The 17,830-nt window shown below is 38.7% G+C and overlaps 1 pseudogene; it reads right to left on the bottom strand.

Moving 5' to 3' along the window:
- LOC142433541 (transcription factor Spi-C-like) overlaps positions 1-15,563 on the bottom strand; it is a 73,426-nt pseudogene extending 57,863 nt beyond the window's left edge.
- Positions 15,564-17,830: the final 2,267 nt, after the last annotated feature.

Here is a 17,830-nt window from a genome sequence, read left to right as displayed (position 1 = left end):
ATATTCTCTTCCTGGTACCTTCAGAGCTTCTTTTTCAGTGTATTCCATTGGGTTTGGGTGATTTTCAATAGTTAGATTTTGTTTTTTTTATTGATTTTTAGTGGTTACTGTTGTTGGATATTATTTGGGAAGCATAGAGATCAAGCTGTAAGGGGTGTGCAGGCTTCTGAGTTATGTATGAGGGGTTGGTTGTTCGGTTCACAGAAAAAGTACTAGTAGGAGCTGAAATTAGTTTTGTGTGGAGATGAGGAGGAAATGATAATAGAGATGTGATAGGAGTAATAATAGGTGGTCTTCTGGGTAAATATAATATTTTATATATTGAAATAAGGGATTTTAAGAGGGGTCCTAGTAAATGTTAGTCACTAGGAAAGGGAAATTGAGGTTTTGAGGTAGTGGCAGTGAGGTAAGGTAAGCAAATTGGTGGTTGAGGTAAGCAAAGACTGTAAGTTAGTAAACACATCAGGTTATGGTAAAGTGAAAGAAGATTTATCAAGTTGATGACCAAAGAGATAAAGAGGTGTCTTTTGATGAGTGGTTCTTAGAGCTTAAAAACCTTAGCCCCTTTACTGAGGGCCACTCTTTCAGTTTCCCTATGGATTTGCCTCTCAGATGAAGAGGGTAGTACCTTGAGAAAATCATATGGTGGGAAGGTCTGTCCCATCTGTTCCTGTTTAGGAGATGAGTACAGCCATGAGATTATGCTTAGAAACCTAAGGTTCAAAAGTATGCAGGGATCAGCTTAAGGCAAAATGCTAGAAGTGTGCCTCAGCATCAGGGGAAGAGAACCAAAGATACATGCATATTTTTGGTTGGGACCTCAGAGTACTAATATCTTTTTCTCTTTGTCCTAGGGCAACTCTCTCTACTTGTTCTCAGATTTCTTCCTTCATGATCAAGGCTTGGTGCGCTATTGTGCTCTTGGAGGATGGAATGTAATCATAGTGTCTGACCAACTTGATCCTGTCTGATAGAGGAGAGATGGCCACAGCCATGTGCCTGTGTGAGAGAGCTTTTTATTTTGGAGTGGGACACAGATTACCCCACTGAAAAAGAAGGGGATGTGGAAGCCAGCATCCAAGAACCTTGCTCTGATTTGAGGGAAGCCTGGTTCCCCCAGTGTCAAATATGTGAGTTACTTGCAGATTGTGACCCAAAGACAGGAGTCTGCCTGGCGTGGGAGAGGGCTGCCTGAGTGGGCAGGCAAGGATCCATTAGAGTTGCTATCTCAAGATGAGAGTCCTGATGAGTCTAAAGGGTAACTAATTGGATGCAATATATAATAGCGGGATAATGCAGTAGCCAAAAAGAAATACGTGTCCGTGGTTTGTGGTCATCATCTTCCCTGCTGGCAGGGAGGAGCAATCAATCAGTTATCCATCAAGTGAATGAGCTAGATTAGCAGGAATTGGGAGAGGGTCTCCCAGAGTAAAGGAGCAGAAGTGGTTATGAGGATCCTAAAAAGTGGGAAGTTACACTATTTGTACTGTGAGGGGATTTCATGCCAAACCAGCCAAGTCATCCATTTCCCACACAGGGGTCCCAGGTTTTTGAGAGTTAGGGAAAATGGGTGCTTGAGTTGGGACAGTGTTGGGAGCCATCCCAACCATGCTGTCTAGCAAAGTCCAGCCTGGTGAAAGGAGCATCTGCAGAGCAGAGCTTTCCAGAGAAGGTTTCCAACATCCCTCAAATATTTACTGTTGTTAAGTCATTCTTGGGAATTTTGTGCATTGTGACCTGGAGTGGATGGACCTGGAGTGGATGCACACCTGCAGTGGATTTGAGGGCAGTCATGAGAAGTACGAATGAAACCAGATCTAAAACTTGCTTCAATATGATGGGGCTTTCGTTAACTGAGGCATTGGAGAGGCATAGACATCAAGACATCTTTGGGAATTTTGAGAAGGATATGTGGGAATTGAGTGAGGAATAAAAAAGTTGAGGTCAGAGGAGTAAATAAAACTCACCAAAAAGACACTGGATTCCATCCAGATTAAGTTGTGGGAGACTCTTTTGGCCTCCCTGATACAGAGGACCTTATAGACTGCCTCCCCCAACTGATGCTTCTATACCTTGGACAGAGGCTTACATAGAAGGAGAGAGAATGGTTAACATTAATAGAAAACACACAAAATGGGAAACATTAAGTCTTGGACAAAGAATCAGATGGTTTGGTCCCCCATAGTATCTCAGGAGTATAAAAAGTAAAAGAGACATAGGCAGACTATGGAACAGTTACCATAAGAGAGCTTATAAAGGAAAATATTTGAGAAGCATTTAACTCTGTTTGTAGATAATTTTAGAATAAGGTAGGCTTTGAAGTAGCACATGAGGTAGTTTCATTATGTTAAGTTACTCAACCAGAAAGGAATCATTGTGAGCAAAAATATAGGTCAGTGAGTAGGACATGAGTCTAACCAAATTCTCTGAACAGCTCAATCAAGAATAGCATGTGACAGTACAGAAAGAAAGAACCACGACGAGAACAGAAAGTGACAGAAAAAAGTACATTTGTTCATCAAAAGGCATTGTTTTTATGTCGTGCTTTGCAAAACTTTTATGGTATAAATAAAGCTGTTGGGAGGAAAGCAGAGATTGCTTCCACCATAACATCTCTCATGTCTGTCTCATCTGTGTTCACCGACTCCAAACCTCCTTCAGGTATCCAGTTCAACCCTCCTGGAGCTGGACTCCGGCAGGATAGGGCTTCTAAGTGTGTACTAGTGGTGGCTGGTCACAGGGACCAGGAGTCCGACAGAGGAAAGGAATTTTAAACAAAAGAAAAGTAAACATATATGGAAGTGGGACAAAAATAATTTTGAAGCACATGCATTTCAGGTTAGGTGTCTGATTTTCTACAGCAATAATCTCTATGTGATGAATTATCTCCAGGCCATGCAGATGTGATGACAGAGCTTGCTATCTGGTGACTCTCTTCTCATTTCAAACTTAGCAATTATTTTTAAGGCAAAGTTGAAAATGTTGGGGAGCAGAGATATTAAGTAAATGGAAGTGAAACAACTGAAAGGAAATATTGAGGTTATTTACAAAATATGAAGAATATAACCAATGTAATTAATCATTATGGCTAGAAAGTGTAAGGGGAGTAGGTTTGGCTCTATGGACATTTACACCAAAAATAAATAAACATGAACCGGAGTACATATATTAATTTAAGTGATAAAACTGAAGTCCTTATAATATGGGGTTGTTTTCATCATAAGTCCAGGAATGTTGGCCTTGTCAGTTGATCCCCACTCTGATGCACATTAGGCCTGCTCTGGTTTTCAAAATTTTCTGAATTTTGTTTTGTTTGTTCATGTTGGGTTTTATTTCAGATATATTATCTCCTTGGGGGTCACCCTCGTGAAATTTTATATGTTTTTTGTTTTTCAATATATGAAACCCAGTATTGATTAAACTATTGGCACAGCATGTAGAATAACAACTTCCAGAGGGTATAGTTTTCGCGGGGTAAAAGGGAACGGATATCAAGGGTTTTAGGAAGAAAAAGAATGTTTTGAAACTGACTGTGGTGCCAATTGTACAGTACTGCTTGATATGATTGAACTATGGAATCATCTGATATCTGTATCAACTCCCATAAACTGTTTTTGAGGGGAAAAGAATGTAAAAATGGTAAAATGAAATGTTAAAAACAAAGATTTATAAAGAGTCTGGTATGTGACAAGAACTGTAAAATATGGGGAGAAGTGCATCATTTTACAAAGTGGAGGGAATTCTATAAATGATTAAAAATATTTCTCCAGAGTTATCAATGTAGTACATAGTGTAGGACATGATTTGATCATAAATCTATTTAGTCCACAAACCCCTTAGCTTTTCAACCAAATCACAGTGAATAGTTTGACAAATATCTGGGAGGTTTTTTCATTACTCCTGGTATGCAGTAAGGACATGACTTACTACTTCACACAATGACTTTGAAGTTGGAATTTTATCCCATAATATATTTTATTCACTATTACATAGGATTTTTCAGCATAACATTGAAATATAAAATGTCTATTTTCAAGAAGACAAATACTGATGAATAAGATAATTGGGAGGAAATGGTTAAGAAAAGGTTAATTCATTTAAAAATCAATTGACACAATAAATAGAAATATTGCCAAACAATATACTTGAACATATTTAACAACATGATTGAAAGTATGCTTGCTGAACAAAACAATATTCTTGAAGTATATTTTCAGATTATTATTTTGAAGTGTCTTTTCATATTTAACATCAAATCTACCTTTTGCTTTAATGCTTTTTATAGATAAGAATATGCTTCAAAATGATTACGTACAAAGTAAACTATTTTGAATGTCATAGCTACTTTATGTAGTGTTTTTGTTGAGGCACTAGTCTATGATTTTATGCTGGCAAATGTAGCTATTAATTTTTGCATATATTTATTTTCCTTTTGTGTGTTTTATCTAAGACTTAATTTTTGCTTCATTTTAAAAAGAAATAGCACATTCACGTCTCACAGAAATTCATTACTGAGCTCAGTACATACATAACCTATCACTCAAATGTAATTTGTTAGCGTAGAGCAATTCATGAGAAGAGTATTGCTGTTAGAGAATACATTAAACTGCAGCTGCCATTTTGAACAATACATTTATGTCACACACAAAAAATCAACAAAAATGTTGACTTCTTTTTATTCCTTTATTTTTTTCTTTTCCCTCCTTTCAAGTTCTATACAGAAGAGGAATTTGTTGTTTGGGAATTTCCATAACCTTTGTGGATTTTATAATTCATCTAGTTTGGTTTGGTATGTGTGATAGGCACATCAACATACTTCTGTCTTCTCTCTGTCATGAATTCCCTGTTGACTACATAAGAAAGTTTGCTGCTGAAGAAGATTTTACCAAGATTGTTAATCTGATTATACAATACCTTAAAACTATGTGCTTATATTGGTTACATCAATCTCTTCCTTAAATGTTGTTCATGTTGCCTTATATGTTGCACTTTAAAATCCACTACTATTCAAGTATATTGCACCAACCATTGCACTGTAACGCCATTTGCATTTTGTTTCCATTTAAACTAGAATTAAGCTAATATATTCTGCCAAATATATATTGTATAATATGAGAACAAAAATGAGTAAGAGATAAGCTGAGAGAGAGAGAGAGAGAGAGAGAGAGAGAGAGAGAGAGAGAGAGAGAAACCTGATTCTGTTTCTATCAAAAGAAATTTATCTGGGCAGGCATTATATATTTATTCTAAGAAAGATGGTATAATTTCAGTGTAGGGGTTTATTTGTGTGTGTGTTAATTATTTTCAACTTAACAATGATAGTGTTTATAACGTGATTTGAAATACACAGTAGAGCAGCCTTATTGCTAAATAACGCTTTAGACATGGAAAGTCACATTGCTAATAGATGTTCTGGGGGATCTCAAACCAAGTTCATTGTTGTGGAGTCCATTCTACAGACTAGAACTAACTGCCCCCGTCGTTTCTGAGATTGTAAAGCTTGCCAAGAGTAGAACGTCGTCTTTCTCTCACCACTGAGTGGCTGGTGGATTCCAAGTGCTGACATCTTGGTTAGCAGCCCATTGTGTAACTCAATATGCCATCAGGGATCTTTGTTCTGGGGATGGCACTCGCTACCGCCACCTCCCACAAAGAAAAAACTTGTGAGTAGAGTAGTTTTTGTTTCTCCAAAAAAGAAAGCATGTGCAATGGTAGCTTGATAGAGAAGTCTTCTTTAGAAATAGACCTGTAGTACCTAAGTTACAACTGAATCTAAATTTAATTGAGGCTGAAATCTCTGTTTGCAAAAAGATGACTTGCCTGAATTCAAAAGATGTAATAAGTCAATATAGTCTCCATATGTTGGAAATATGTATTGAAATTATTCCACAAGTATTATTGCTGCTATAACTATTGTGGGATTGTGTGTGTGTATAGATGTAGATACATATATAGATATAGATATAGATATGGATATGGATATGATATGGATATAGATATAGAGAGATAGAGAGAGATAGAGATAGATATAGATATATATGTATATATATTCAGGGTCCTTTCTCCTTCATAGTCAAATATGTTTAGTATATTGTTAGATATTTAGAAATTATGCTGCTTACGGAGTTTATTGCATGTTTTACCCAAATCTGCACCCAATTTATTACTTGAAGTTTTTTTCACATTATCCCTTAATTTTACCATCAATCAATTCTCAATATATGTAAAAGAAATTTTAGTCAAATAAAATATTGAAATTATCAATCACACTTAAATTATAAAATAGTTTCTTAGGGGTCAATATGTTTTCAGACATCTGTCAGTGGTAATTGTAAGTGAGGTTAGCAGTCAAATATTTTGTAACACTGCATTATCTAAAATAGTAACTTGTATTTTGAATATACTCTTAATTAAACCATATGAAAGTTTTCTTTTATGTTCATTTAAAATAGTCATCAGAGAATGACTTTCTAACTTACTGTGAAAGACAAAAGTGAAAGCCTTCAAAGACTTTATAGCAAATGGAATAAAAAAGAAATTGTCTTATACTAATTGCTTGATTTTTTGAGTGCCCTTCTCTCCAATTCAAATATCTTCAAAGTAGATGTACACAATATTTTATTGGCAAAATCCCCAAACCACTCAAAATGCTTTGCTAACGATCAGGGGTATTAGTTTGATTTTCTAATCTGCAAATGTTTGAAGGATAAAAAGAGTAGGATATAGTCCAAGGAACATGCTAATGAAGCTAGATAAGTTTTTTTCTATATCGCAAGTGGTGGGAATATAGGTGTGCTGGTGGAAGTATTGCTGCTGGCATGCCTTTTGAAAGATTTAGTAGAAGTCATAGAGAACTCAATGTAGCGTCATGGTGTATTCTGGGCAGGACAGTTGTTATTCAAATATGAGAAATCTGTTCAATGGAGAAGGATGGGGCTTTTCGCTCCTCTAAAGAGTTACAGTATCAGAAACTCACAGGTGCAGTTCTATACTAGGCTATAGGCTTGCTATAAGTTGGCATTAATGCAATAGCAGTGATGTTTTTTATTGTTTTATTTTTATTCTATGATCATGTGTAAAACACTTCTCACTAACTTCTGGATTCTATAGATTTGATTCCCAGATTCCATAATTTGTTAATAAACCGAATAAAAATAGAACACTTTTGTATCATATCAGACACAACTATTTGTCCATCAAAACTCATTTCTTTGAGCTCTGTATATCCAGATAGAGTAGTGTTTTGGTTTGTTTTGTTTTAACCTATTATAAATAAAGTTACTGTAGTAAATTGAAATTACTTGGTATGGCTCCTCTATCCATAGTGTTTTTGATTCTTCCTAGATTCATTCATTTTTTATTCATCTAGGCCCTAGGTGAATGGATAGGAACATGAAAATTGAGTGTGTGACACTAATCAGAGGGAATTGGTCAGTTTTTTCATTGTAGTGGGTAAAAAGTGAGCCATCTCAGAAACAGGAGGAGAGAATTCCATGATCCTCAAGGAAGAAGAGTTACTTAGTGGAGGATGCCCACGGCAGAGGCACTGAGGGCACAGCTTAACACAGAGCTGAGAAGTGGATTTCCTTGCTCAAGGAGCAAGGAACCTGAGAGTTTGGGACATCACTATACTAAAGGAATTGTAACACTTACCCAAGCATGGCAGAGTCTACAGGACCATGCTTGGGAAATGCTAAGGACAAGATACAAAGGGTCATGCCTGCCAGCGTGGCTGAAAAAAAGATGTCGTAGACAAAAGAAATGTGTCTAATGTGTTATAAACTATAAATGTCCTTTATAAGCCTCATTATAGTATTGTTTGTGAGTTCTGTGTGAGTATTACACAGATTATAGAACCAAACAGAAAAATAGAGAGTGATAGAATGGATGTTTACGGAAGCACGTCTGACATATTTTGTGTGGATTAGCCTTGAGCAAATGTTGAGTTGGATTCTTTTTCCTCTTATGTACCCAGAGAAGGTCAGCAGCACTATGAGTCAGTAGTACTATGAGTCAGAAGCAACCCAAGAGCACATGGCAATTATAAAGGAAGGAACATGAGTCAGAACTGACTTGGCCAGGACTGACTAAGAACAAGTCATTTAAAAACAGAAGGAAAGAAACTTTATTATGAATCATGTGAGGGTTTGCACTTCAGATCATCTTTTTTCAGATAATAATTTTTTTATACTCAAATAAGTAAGTTACTTATCAAATCTCCCAAAAGTTTGCCCTAACCCCCCTTTTATTTTCCCGTCATTCTCTTATAAAATACTATCCTTCCCTTCACCCAAGTTAAGATCTCTTTACTCTCTCATGTACACTTTCCTCCATCAGCCGCCTTCCCCTCCCACCACTGGTAACTATCAAAGTCTGCATATCTTGGTATGAAAACTGTCATCTTATTTTTTCTTTTCATAACAGTTGTCACATACAATATTTGTCCTTCTGTGATAGACAAAATTCATTCAGTATAATGTTCTACAAATCTACATCATGAGGTATTTCAACGTCATCATTGTTCTTCAGCGATTGCAGTATGTGTATGAACAAAACTTTATCCATTCTTCTATCGATGGGCACTTAGGTTGGGTCCATCTTCTTTCTATTGTGAGTAGTACTACAGTGAACATGGGTGTACATGTTTTTGTTGATGCTATGGCTCTGACTTCTTTAGGGTACATACCTTGTAACAGGATTACTGGCTCATGAGCATTTCTATTCCTAGTTACTTAAAGAAGCACTGTACTTCTTTCTACAGGTTGCACTGTTTTACAGCCCCACCAGCAATGTATGAGGGATCTAATCTCTGCATACCGCCTTCAGCATTTATTACTTTCTTTTTAAAAATCCTTTAAAAAGCATTTTCTTCTTTTTTAAAACTTTGCTATCAATGCTGTGAGAGTTACACAATCCAGTGTCAGTTTGGGACTTGATAGGATTAAGAGTGAAGGAGTGGAGTCTAGTCTAGCCGGGATATAACCAATGAGACCTCTGGGTGGGCATGGCCTTCTCCTGAGGATTCTGGGAAATCCTGATTTTCCTCCTTGGAGACTGGAGAGACTCTCTCTCTTGACTCACTCACTTGGTGGTGGTCTACTGACAAGACAAACGCCACTATTCTGATAGACCCTGTGTCCTGGGAACTGTAGGAGACACATGGAGACCCCTGCCAGCGCTGAGATGCTTCTACTGCCACTGGATCCACAAAGCTTTCTACCCATTGGCCTGTGATCATCCTGCACTTGGCATCATTGCATGTGTTTCATGAGTCTGAACAGGACTTAATAGATTGGTGTCAGACATATGGGTTAATATCGGACTTATGGGCTTGGACTGGACTGGGTTTGTATGCTTTCTTAATGTACAATTACCCTTTATGTAAAACTCTCTCTTAAACACATATGAGTTTTAATGGATTTGTTTTTGCAGTCTACCTGGACTAACACACATGTAAAGAATTTTGTCTTTCTTGGATTTATGATCGATGCACATGGAAATATCAGTCAGGAGAAGAAATGATAAATTACAGTGGATAAATCTGTTGCATTAAAACTTATTAGAATGTTGAGACTTAAAGATATTACTTTGAGAACGAATGTCTATCTCATCCAAGTCAAGGTATTTTCAATTGCCTCGTATGCCTATGAAAGTTGGGTTTTGAGTAAGAAGACCAAAGAAGAATCAATGTGTCTGAATTGTGGTGAAAATTATTGAAGACACCATGGACTGCCCAAAGGACAACCAAATTTATCTTAGAATAAGTAAGGCCGGACTGATCCTTAGAGTTAAGGATGGCGGAATGTCATCATGCATATTTGGAACATTTTTGTCATTAGAGAGGAGTCCCTGAAGAAGGACATCATGCTTAGTAAAGGGGTGGGGTAGTGCAAAACAGGAAGGACCACAAGGAGATGGATTGTCACAGTGATTGTTTTCTGTTTTATGGTTCTTTACATTATGTTTGGTGGTGTTCTTAGGGCTTATAATGAGCCCTTAAGCTTGTCCCTATTTTCTCACTGATGATCCCAATAGTCCAAGGATTTTTTTTTTAGTTCTTTAATCCATGTTGAGTTCATTTTGGTATATGGAATGAGCTATTGATCCTATTTCATTCTTCAAATGACAATCCAACACAGCCAACATCATTTGTTGAAAAGACTATCTCTTCCCCCTTTTTAATGCATTTTAGCCCTTTGTTGAATATCAGATGTCTGGAAGTGTATGCTATTATTTCAGAGTTCTGGATTCTGTTCCATTGATCTATGTATCTGTCACTGTATTAGTAATATACTGTATGGACTACTGTGACTGTGTTTTGAAGTCATGTGGATAGAGAGCTCCTACTATGCTTTTCTCAAGAACTGCTTTGCATATTTTGGGTCTCTTACTTTTCCGAATAAAGTTGATGACTAGTTTCCCCCCTCATTTTTTAAAAAAATGATCTCAGGATCTGGATTTGGGTACATTATATTTTTGACTACTTAGGATAGTATTGACATTTTCACGATGATAAGTCTTCTTATCTATGTACAATGAACATTCTTCCCTTTAAGAAGTTCTCTTTTGGTTTCTTATACAAGTGTTTTTTAGTTTACTTTGTACAGGTCTTTTGTTTCTCTGGTTAGGTTTATTCATAAGAATTTCTTGATTTTCTTTTCAGAGTTCTCTTCCTTGATGTATGGAAGTCCAATTGGTTTTTGTGTGTTGATGTTGTACCCTGCCATGCTGCTGGATATTTCAATTATTTTCAACAATTTACTTGTCAAGTCTTAGGGATTTTCCATGTACAGAATTATTTCATCTTTTTGGGGAATTATTTCATCTTAAAAGTGGGAATTTTACTTCTTCGTTGCTGATTTGTTTTCTAGATAAATAGCATAATATTGAGTAAGAGTGTTGATAAAGGTTATCCTTGTGTATTTTCCTATGTAAAATCATTTAAACATCAAATATATTCAGGAATATGAGATATCTTTACATTTACCTACTTTTTCTATTTTTATGATATTTTAATTGTTCTCTATATGTCTCTAATATTTATTAATCTAGCTTTAAGTATTTTATTGTTTTAGATATTGTTAATTTAAATATATTCTTAATTTCTCTTTCTAATTGTTCACTTGTACATAAATAAAACATATTTCACATATTCATCTCATATTCTACAACCTGGCTATACTCATTTATTATTTAGAACCCTTAAAAATTGGTGCCATAAGCAAAAAATACTGCTTTACTTATTTCTTTTATTTCCTCAAAACATTTTATTAGGAGCTAATCCAGACAGCATATCATTCCATGGTTCAATTCCATCAAGCAGTGTTGTACAGTTGCTACCAAAATCAGTTTCAAAACTTTTTTCTTTCTTATTGTACTCCTTGATATAAGCTACTCCTTAACTCCACCCCCAGCGTACCCACCAAGGACTCTTATTCTAGCTGTTGTCTTTTTAGTTTCATCTATCTTGGGTTTCATATACTGAAAAACATAGAAAAATGCATAACAAAGATTCAAGAAGGGTATCCACAATGACAAAGTACAATGGAGATCAATTCCAATAGTTAGTTAGATAGATAGATAGATATAAAAAACTCAGAGAAAATATTAATAAACAATGTCCAAAGTATATTAGAGGGGAGAACAATTGACAAGGTTTTAACCTTTAAAGTCAGATTAGAGTAGCATTTTAATCTACTATAGTCATCTCTCCAATACTCTCTGTTTGATAAGCAAGTTATTCCCATCCCTCAATTATGATCAGAGGGAAATGAACAGAGGCTTATACACCATGTAGATCCTGAAAATGTATTTTGTGATGCCACTTTAATCCATACCCTTCTGCAATATAGGATCTCACAATTTAAGATCTGATACTATTCCTTCCTTTGAATTTGGATTACATAATTTAAAATCCTTGGATCACATATATAGGTGTGCTTTGTTCATGTAGACTAATTTGACAGCTCATTTAGTTGAATGTTTGGAAACAAGCCTTAAAGACCACAGAGACTATTCTATCTGATAGCTGGACACAATGTAATTTCTTCACCACACTTTGCTATAGTACCCATATGTTCTGTGCTTATTTCATGAGTATGAGTATCAAGGAGGCCATGCCTTAAGAACTAATTGTTCTTATATTGGAGTTAGGATTAAGGGCATGCTTAAAATATATTGATGAGTCTGTGTTTTATTTTAGCTCCCTCTGGCTCACTTTAGAGACATGCTTATTTAATTATGGTAGGGATTCTTATTGATCATCTCCCTGGAGCATAAAGACCTTCTTTTTATAGTGTCATTGATTAGCTCATTATACTAATTTTTAAAACACTATTGAGAAAGGGAGTTTGTACAAGTGCAGGGTAACTACATAGCTAAATACCTGGATTTTTCACTTATATTAAGTAAATCTTACATGACTGGTCACTATTTGCACAAACAATGGGAGTTGGTGGTCAGGCAAAACTTACAATAATATCTAAGGTGCAGGTTCTTGTATCTATATGAAGATATATTGACCTATATTTTTCTATTCTTTTGTTGTCTTTATTTTGGGTATGATGGTAATTCTGACCTCTTTAAATGAGTTGTGAATTATTCTATCATTTTATTAATTTTTTAAGTTAATAAAGGAATAATATTTGTTTAGTAATTTATCCATGAAGATATTTGGTCCAGAGTTTTTGTTGATTTACTTGTTTCTATTTTTCTTTTGAGTCAGTTTTGGTAATGTGGTTCTTTCTAGAATTTTTCCCATGAATTCTAACTTATCTGTGGTATAAAATTATCCATATTGTTCCTATGCAATCATTTTTATATTTGTAAATGTAATTTTGTTCTCATTTATGCATGAGTCCCTTCTAATCCTGAGTTTGTAATTATTCCCAAATAATCTTTAGGTCCACAATCTGCTGAAGAATTGGTCAAATTGCTAACAACTTAATTACCTTGCAAGTGATTTTTGGATTTGTGATCCACCTTTATGCAGATTGACTTTATGTGCCATCTCAGTTGTTGAAATTTACTAGGTTAGGATGCTATCTTTCTGTCTGATCTTTCCCAGAATTGGTTAATATGTTACTCAATAATTGATGAAACAAACCAACTTAGAAAATATATACCTTTTGTTAGATCTCTCAGAGGAGAGATATACGCTGTCCTTGGCTCCGCATGAGAAAGAATTAACGCTGAAGCCTGGTTGTGATCCAAGTGAGTTTTATGAGAGTTAGAAGACGTTTCAGGTATACACAGGCACCCACAGGGCTCCTCCAGATCGTGCAGCCCGCCTAAAAACTGCTCAAAGAGTCACATGGTCGACTCCGAGCTCCTGCCTTTTCAATTATTCCATGGGGAGGCGTGGTGGATGACCCCTGGTCAACCCCATTAGCTGACTTGAATTCACCTGGCCTAGGTGGGCCAATCCAGCTGCAGCACGCACCCACATGTACCTGGCGGGAAACCTGTACCTCTGAGCATGTGCAGTGTGCTACAGCTTTATTTCTGTAACTGGGACCTCTGGGCATGCGAATGGACGTCCCAGTCCTTCACTAGACTACCAACATTCCCCCCTGAAGAGATATGGACCCAAATATTTGGGGTACTGGGTGACGAAATCTCTAGCTACTTCCTCTGACAAAAGGGGCAAAGTGGGATTTTGGGTCTATACCCTTCCTACTCTATTAGAAGGGGTTGTACATTCAGGGACCAGGATGGATAAGGTCGAGGTGGTCCAGGATATGGTGGTTCTGGAGCTGGCACCCTTGGTTCAGAGGCCTTGGTAACCTGAGAACTTCTGGAAAAACAAACAAACGGACATACAGGTGAAAAGTTTAAGTAAGACAATATTAAGATTGTGAGGTGGCAGTGCCCTAGAAGTTAGGTTAGTGTCACGGGAAATCAATAGAAATCGTAGGACTATCAATCATAGCATAGTCCGGGTAAAGGCATTTACTGGCCTAAAGGCTGTGATGGGTCTGAAGTAGAGTCGTCTGTATAGCCCTCATCTGTCCTGGGGTGGCGATGAAATAACATCCTAAGACTGTCCAGTGGCTCCCAGGAGTATTCGTCTGCAGCCTCTGCCTCGGAGGGGTCAGATGTTGAGGGTTTCCAGGGTTTCACTCATGTATGGTGGATCCAAGCACTCTGCCCTGGAACTTTGACTGCAGTGGGCGTATAGAGAATTACTGGCAAAGATCCTTTCCAGACTGGCTGGAGCTGGGAATTAGGAGACCCATCCTTCCAAATTTCTATAAGAACTAGATCTCCTGGCTGGCACAAGGATGGTAGCTTTTCCTCCCCTTGTGTCTGAGTGAGCCCAAACTGATGGAATGACTCCTGACATTGTGCTACTTGGGTGGCATATTTCTGTATTAAGGCTACCTCAGAGTCTATAGCTGGCTCTGTTATAAGAAAAGGCCACCTGTATAAAACTTCCTAGGGGCTCAAACATGTAGGCTGCCGTGGGGCAATCCTAAGACGCAGCAGAGCTATGGGTAGTGCGTCTTTCCAGCTCATCTGAGTTTCTTGTGTCAGCTTTCTAAGGGTTAACTTCAGGTGTTGGCTAATTCTCTCTACCTGCCTCAAAGACTGAGGCCTCCTGGCTCAGTAGAGACTATAAGTTATTCCCAAGTGTTGGGAGACTGCCTGAGTGATTTGGGAGATGAAAGCAGGTCCAATATCACTCTGAAGAATTATTTCCTGGACAGCTTCCAAGAGTGCCTTGATCTGGCTCCCATACTTAATGGGCTTCCCTGAGTGGTGAGATGTCCTCTTTCTTGTCAGATAGAAGAGTGAGTGTGGAGAACCAGAAACCCATATTTGGAGTCAGAAAATAAAGTTAGTTTTTACCCTCTGCTAATTCAAGGCCCCAGGTTAAGGCTATGAGTTCAGTCAGCTGGGCTGAATTTTCCCGGGGGCAGGGGATTAGCTTGAATGACTTGATCAAGGGAGACAGTGGCATAACCCGCCTTGCGCTCTCCCTCAATCTCAAAGCTGCTTCCATCTGAGAACCCCACACAGTCTGCAACCGCCAGCGGTTAGTTTCTGAGGTCTGGTTGTGGCAGGTTATTAGTAGACTGCAGCTCAAAGCAGGAATGAAGGGTTATAGTGTCTTCCCCTGGATCAGGGAGCAATGTGGCTGGATTGAGTGTGCTACAAGTCTGGATAGTAACATCAGGCTTTTCTATAAGAAGAACCTGGTACTTAAAGAGGTGGCTATCAGAAGCCAGTTATAGCCTTTAGCTTGTAGCACTTCGGAGATCCTATGATTAGTCAGGACCTCTACAGTTCCTCCTATGGTAATCTTACTTCCTCTTGGACCAAGAGGGCCATGGCAGCTATTACTCATAGACAAGGTGGCCAGCCTGCTGAGGTAGGATCTAACCTCTTTGACAGGCCACTGACTGAGGCTGAGGTCCTAGCTTCTGAACCAGCACCCCCAGAGCCACCCCCTTTCTCTCATGAGCATACAGGAAAAACTTCTTTGCAGGGTCTGGGAGACCCAGCGCTGGAGTTTGAAGCAGAAGAGTCTTAAGCTGGTTTACTGCTTCCTTATTCTCCATACCCCACAGTATGGGTTCTAGATCACTCTTCCCTTTCAGGCTTTCACATAGGGGTCTTGCTAGGAGTACGTAGTTAGGGATCCAGATTCTACAAAACCCTGTGAGGCCTAGAAACACCCGTAGTTATTTCCGCATTTCTGGCTCAGGCAGCTCCACAATTGCTCTTACTCGCTCTGAGGAGAGCCCTTTCTTTCCTTTTGATGAAACTAGTCCCAGGTACGTTACCTCCTGTTGCACTAGCTAGGCCTTGGCCCTGGAGACTTTGTAACCTCTTTCTCCCAAGCAGTTTAGAGCTTATACTGTATGGGCAATGGACTTTTCCCAAGTGGCTGAGCAGATGAGGAGGTCATCTACATACTGTAGGACTGGGCCCCCCTCTAGAGTAAGGCCAGCTAGGTTCTGGCTTAGGACTTGTCCAAACAAATGGGTGCTGTTTCTGAAGCCCATTGGCAAGACGGTCCAACTGAAATGCTGTGACTGTCCTTTTTCTAACTTCCATTCAAAGACAAAAAGAAATGGCGCTGTTTATCCAACAGAATAAAGAAAAAGGCATCCTTCAAGTCCAGGACGCTATACCTCTGTGTGAAGCTGGGGATTTCCTCTAGGAGGGTATAGGGGTTTGGCACTACTGGGTGCAGTGGGACCACTGCTTCATTTATTATCCTGAGGTCTTGGACCAGCCGACAAGACGATCTTTCTTTTTAACTGGTAATATGGTGGTCTTACAGGAGGAGTTAACAGGGACCAAAAGTCCATGTTGAAGGAACTTACTAATAAGGGGTGATAACGCTTTGATGACTTCAGGTTTCAAAGGAAACTGTTGCTGATGGGAAAACTGGGTAGGATCTTTTCGGAAAATCTTTACAGGGGTAGCATACTTAGATTTGTCAGGGACTCTTGTGTCCCAAAATTCAGGAGTTCTGGCTTGTTCCCACGGTTCCTGTGGGGGTATATGAGGCTCCTCTACTGTGAAGAACATTTGGAAATTTGTAGAGGGACAAGGATGAGGGCCGGTGACTATGTAGGTGTGTAGCGTAGACAGTATATCTCGGCCTAGGAGAGGAGCTAGACATCCAGGGATTACTAGGAAGCTATGAGAAAAATAGAAGTTATCCCATAGACATCTGAAGGTTCAGTCAAATGTTTAGCTACAGGTTTTCCTGACACTCCCAGGATGGAGCATGTGCGGGATGCCAGGAGTCCAGGGAAGGAAATAAGGACAGAAAAGGTGGCCCCAGTATCTAAAAGGAAATTCACTGACCTTCCTGCCATGTCGATGTTCATGTTCACCCTAGGCTCTCCGGACTGCTAACAGCTATCACTTGCTGCTGGGCTGTCCGGACCGGGCGCCTTCAATCTTCCTCCTCTGTTATCAGCTGCACATTGTCCCATGGGAGCCTCTCCTCCAGGTTTTTGGCCTTAGGACAGAGGCCAGTCCAGTGGCCAGTCTGCTTGCAATGGAAACATGGTGTCTAAGGAGGCTTGTTTCAGTTAGGGCAGTTCCTAGACCAATGACCCAGTCGCTGGCAAATGTAGCACTTGATATCTGGTTCAAAGGTCTGAGAAACCTGAGAGGCATTTGACAGGCATCAATTATTAAGTGCAGCCAATAATTGGGCATGCCGGATGTCCTTCCTTCTCTTCTCTCAGACTCTAGCCTCCCCTTCCTTCTACCTATTGAAAAAGGCCGTATTAGCACAAGCAACCATCTCCTCTAAGGTAGCTCCTTCAGGTTTCTCCACTAGTTTTTGGACTTTCTTGAGAATGATTGGAACATACTGTGTGAGAAACATGCCCCTGATTAAGACTTGCCCCTCATAAGATTCTATAGCAGTATGATTCTTCAGGACCTCTTTAGCTGCTCTAAAAGACTTATAGGAGACTCCATAGGTCCCTGGTGAATCGCTGTCACTTTGGCATAATTAATGGTTTTTGCCTACCTGACTTCAGTCCATTTGTGATGCACACCAGGAAATGTTCTCATGCCCACTTGTCCTGAGGCTCACTTTGATTCCAAGCAGGGTCAGTTAAAGATACAGCAGTTTCCCCTACAGGGTACTTTTCATTCATCACATGTAACTCCTCTGCAAACTTCCTAGCACCTTTGTGAACTCATTCTTTCTCAAAGTCTGTCATAGTTTGTCCCAGTATGACAATTACATCTTTCCAGGTTAAGTCAGAGGCTGGGGTGAGGTGCTGGAAGTTCCATCTAGAAAATACAAAACAAGAAGGCTATTGAGAGCTTGATGCCTCAAGGTCAATTAGCG

This window comes from Tenrec ecaudatus, chromosome X, assembly GCF_050624435.1.
Source record: "Tenrec ecaudatus isolate mTenEca1 chromosome X, mTenEca1.hap1, whole genome shotgun sequence".
Classification (NCBI taxonomy): Eukaryota; Metazoa; Chordata; class Mammalia; order Afrosoricida; family Tenrecidae; genus Tenrec; species Tenrec ecaudatus.
This window is presented reverse-complemented; position numbering and strand designations above follow the sequence as displayed.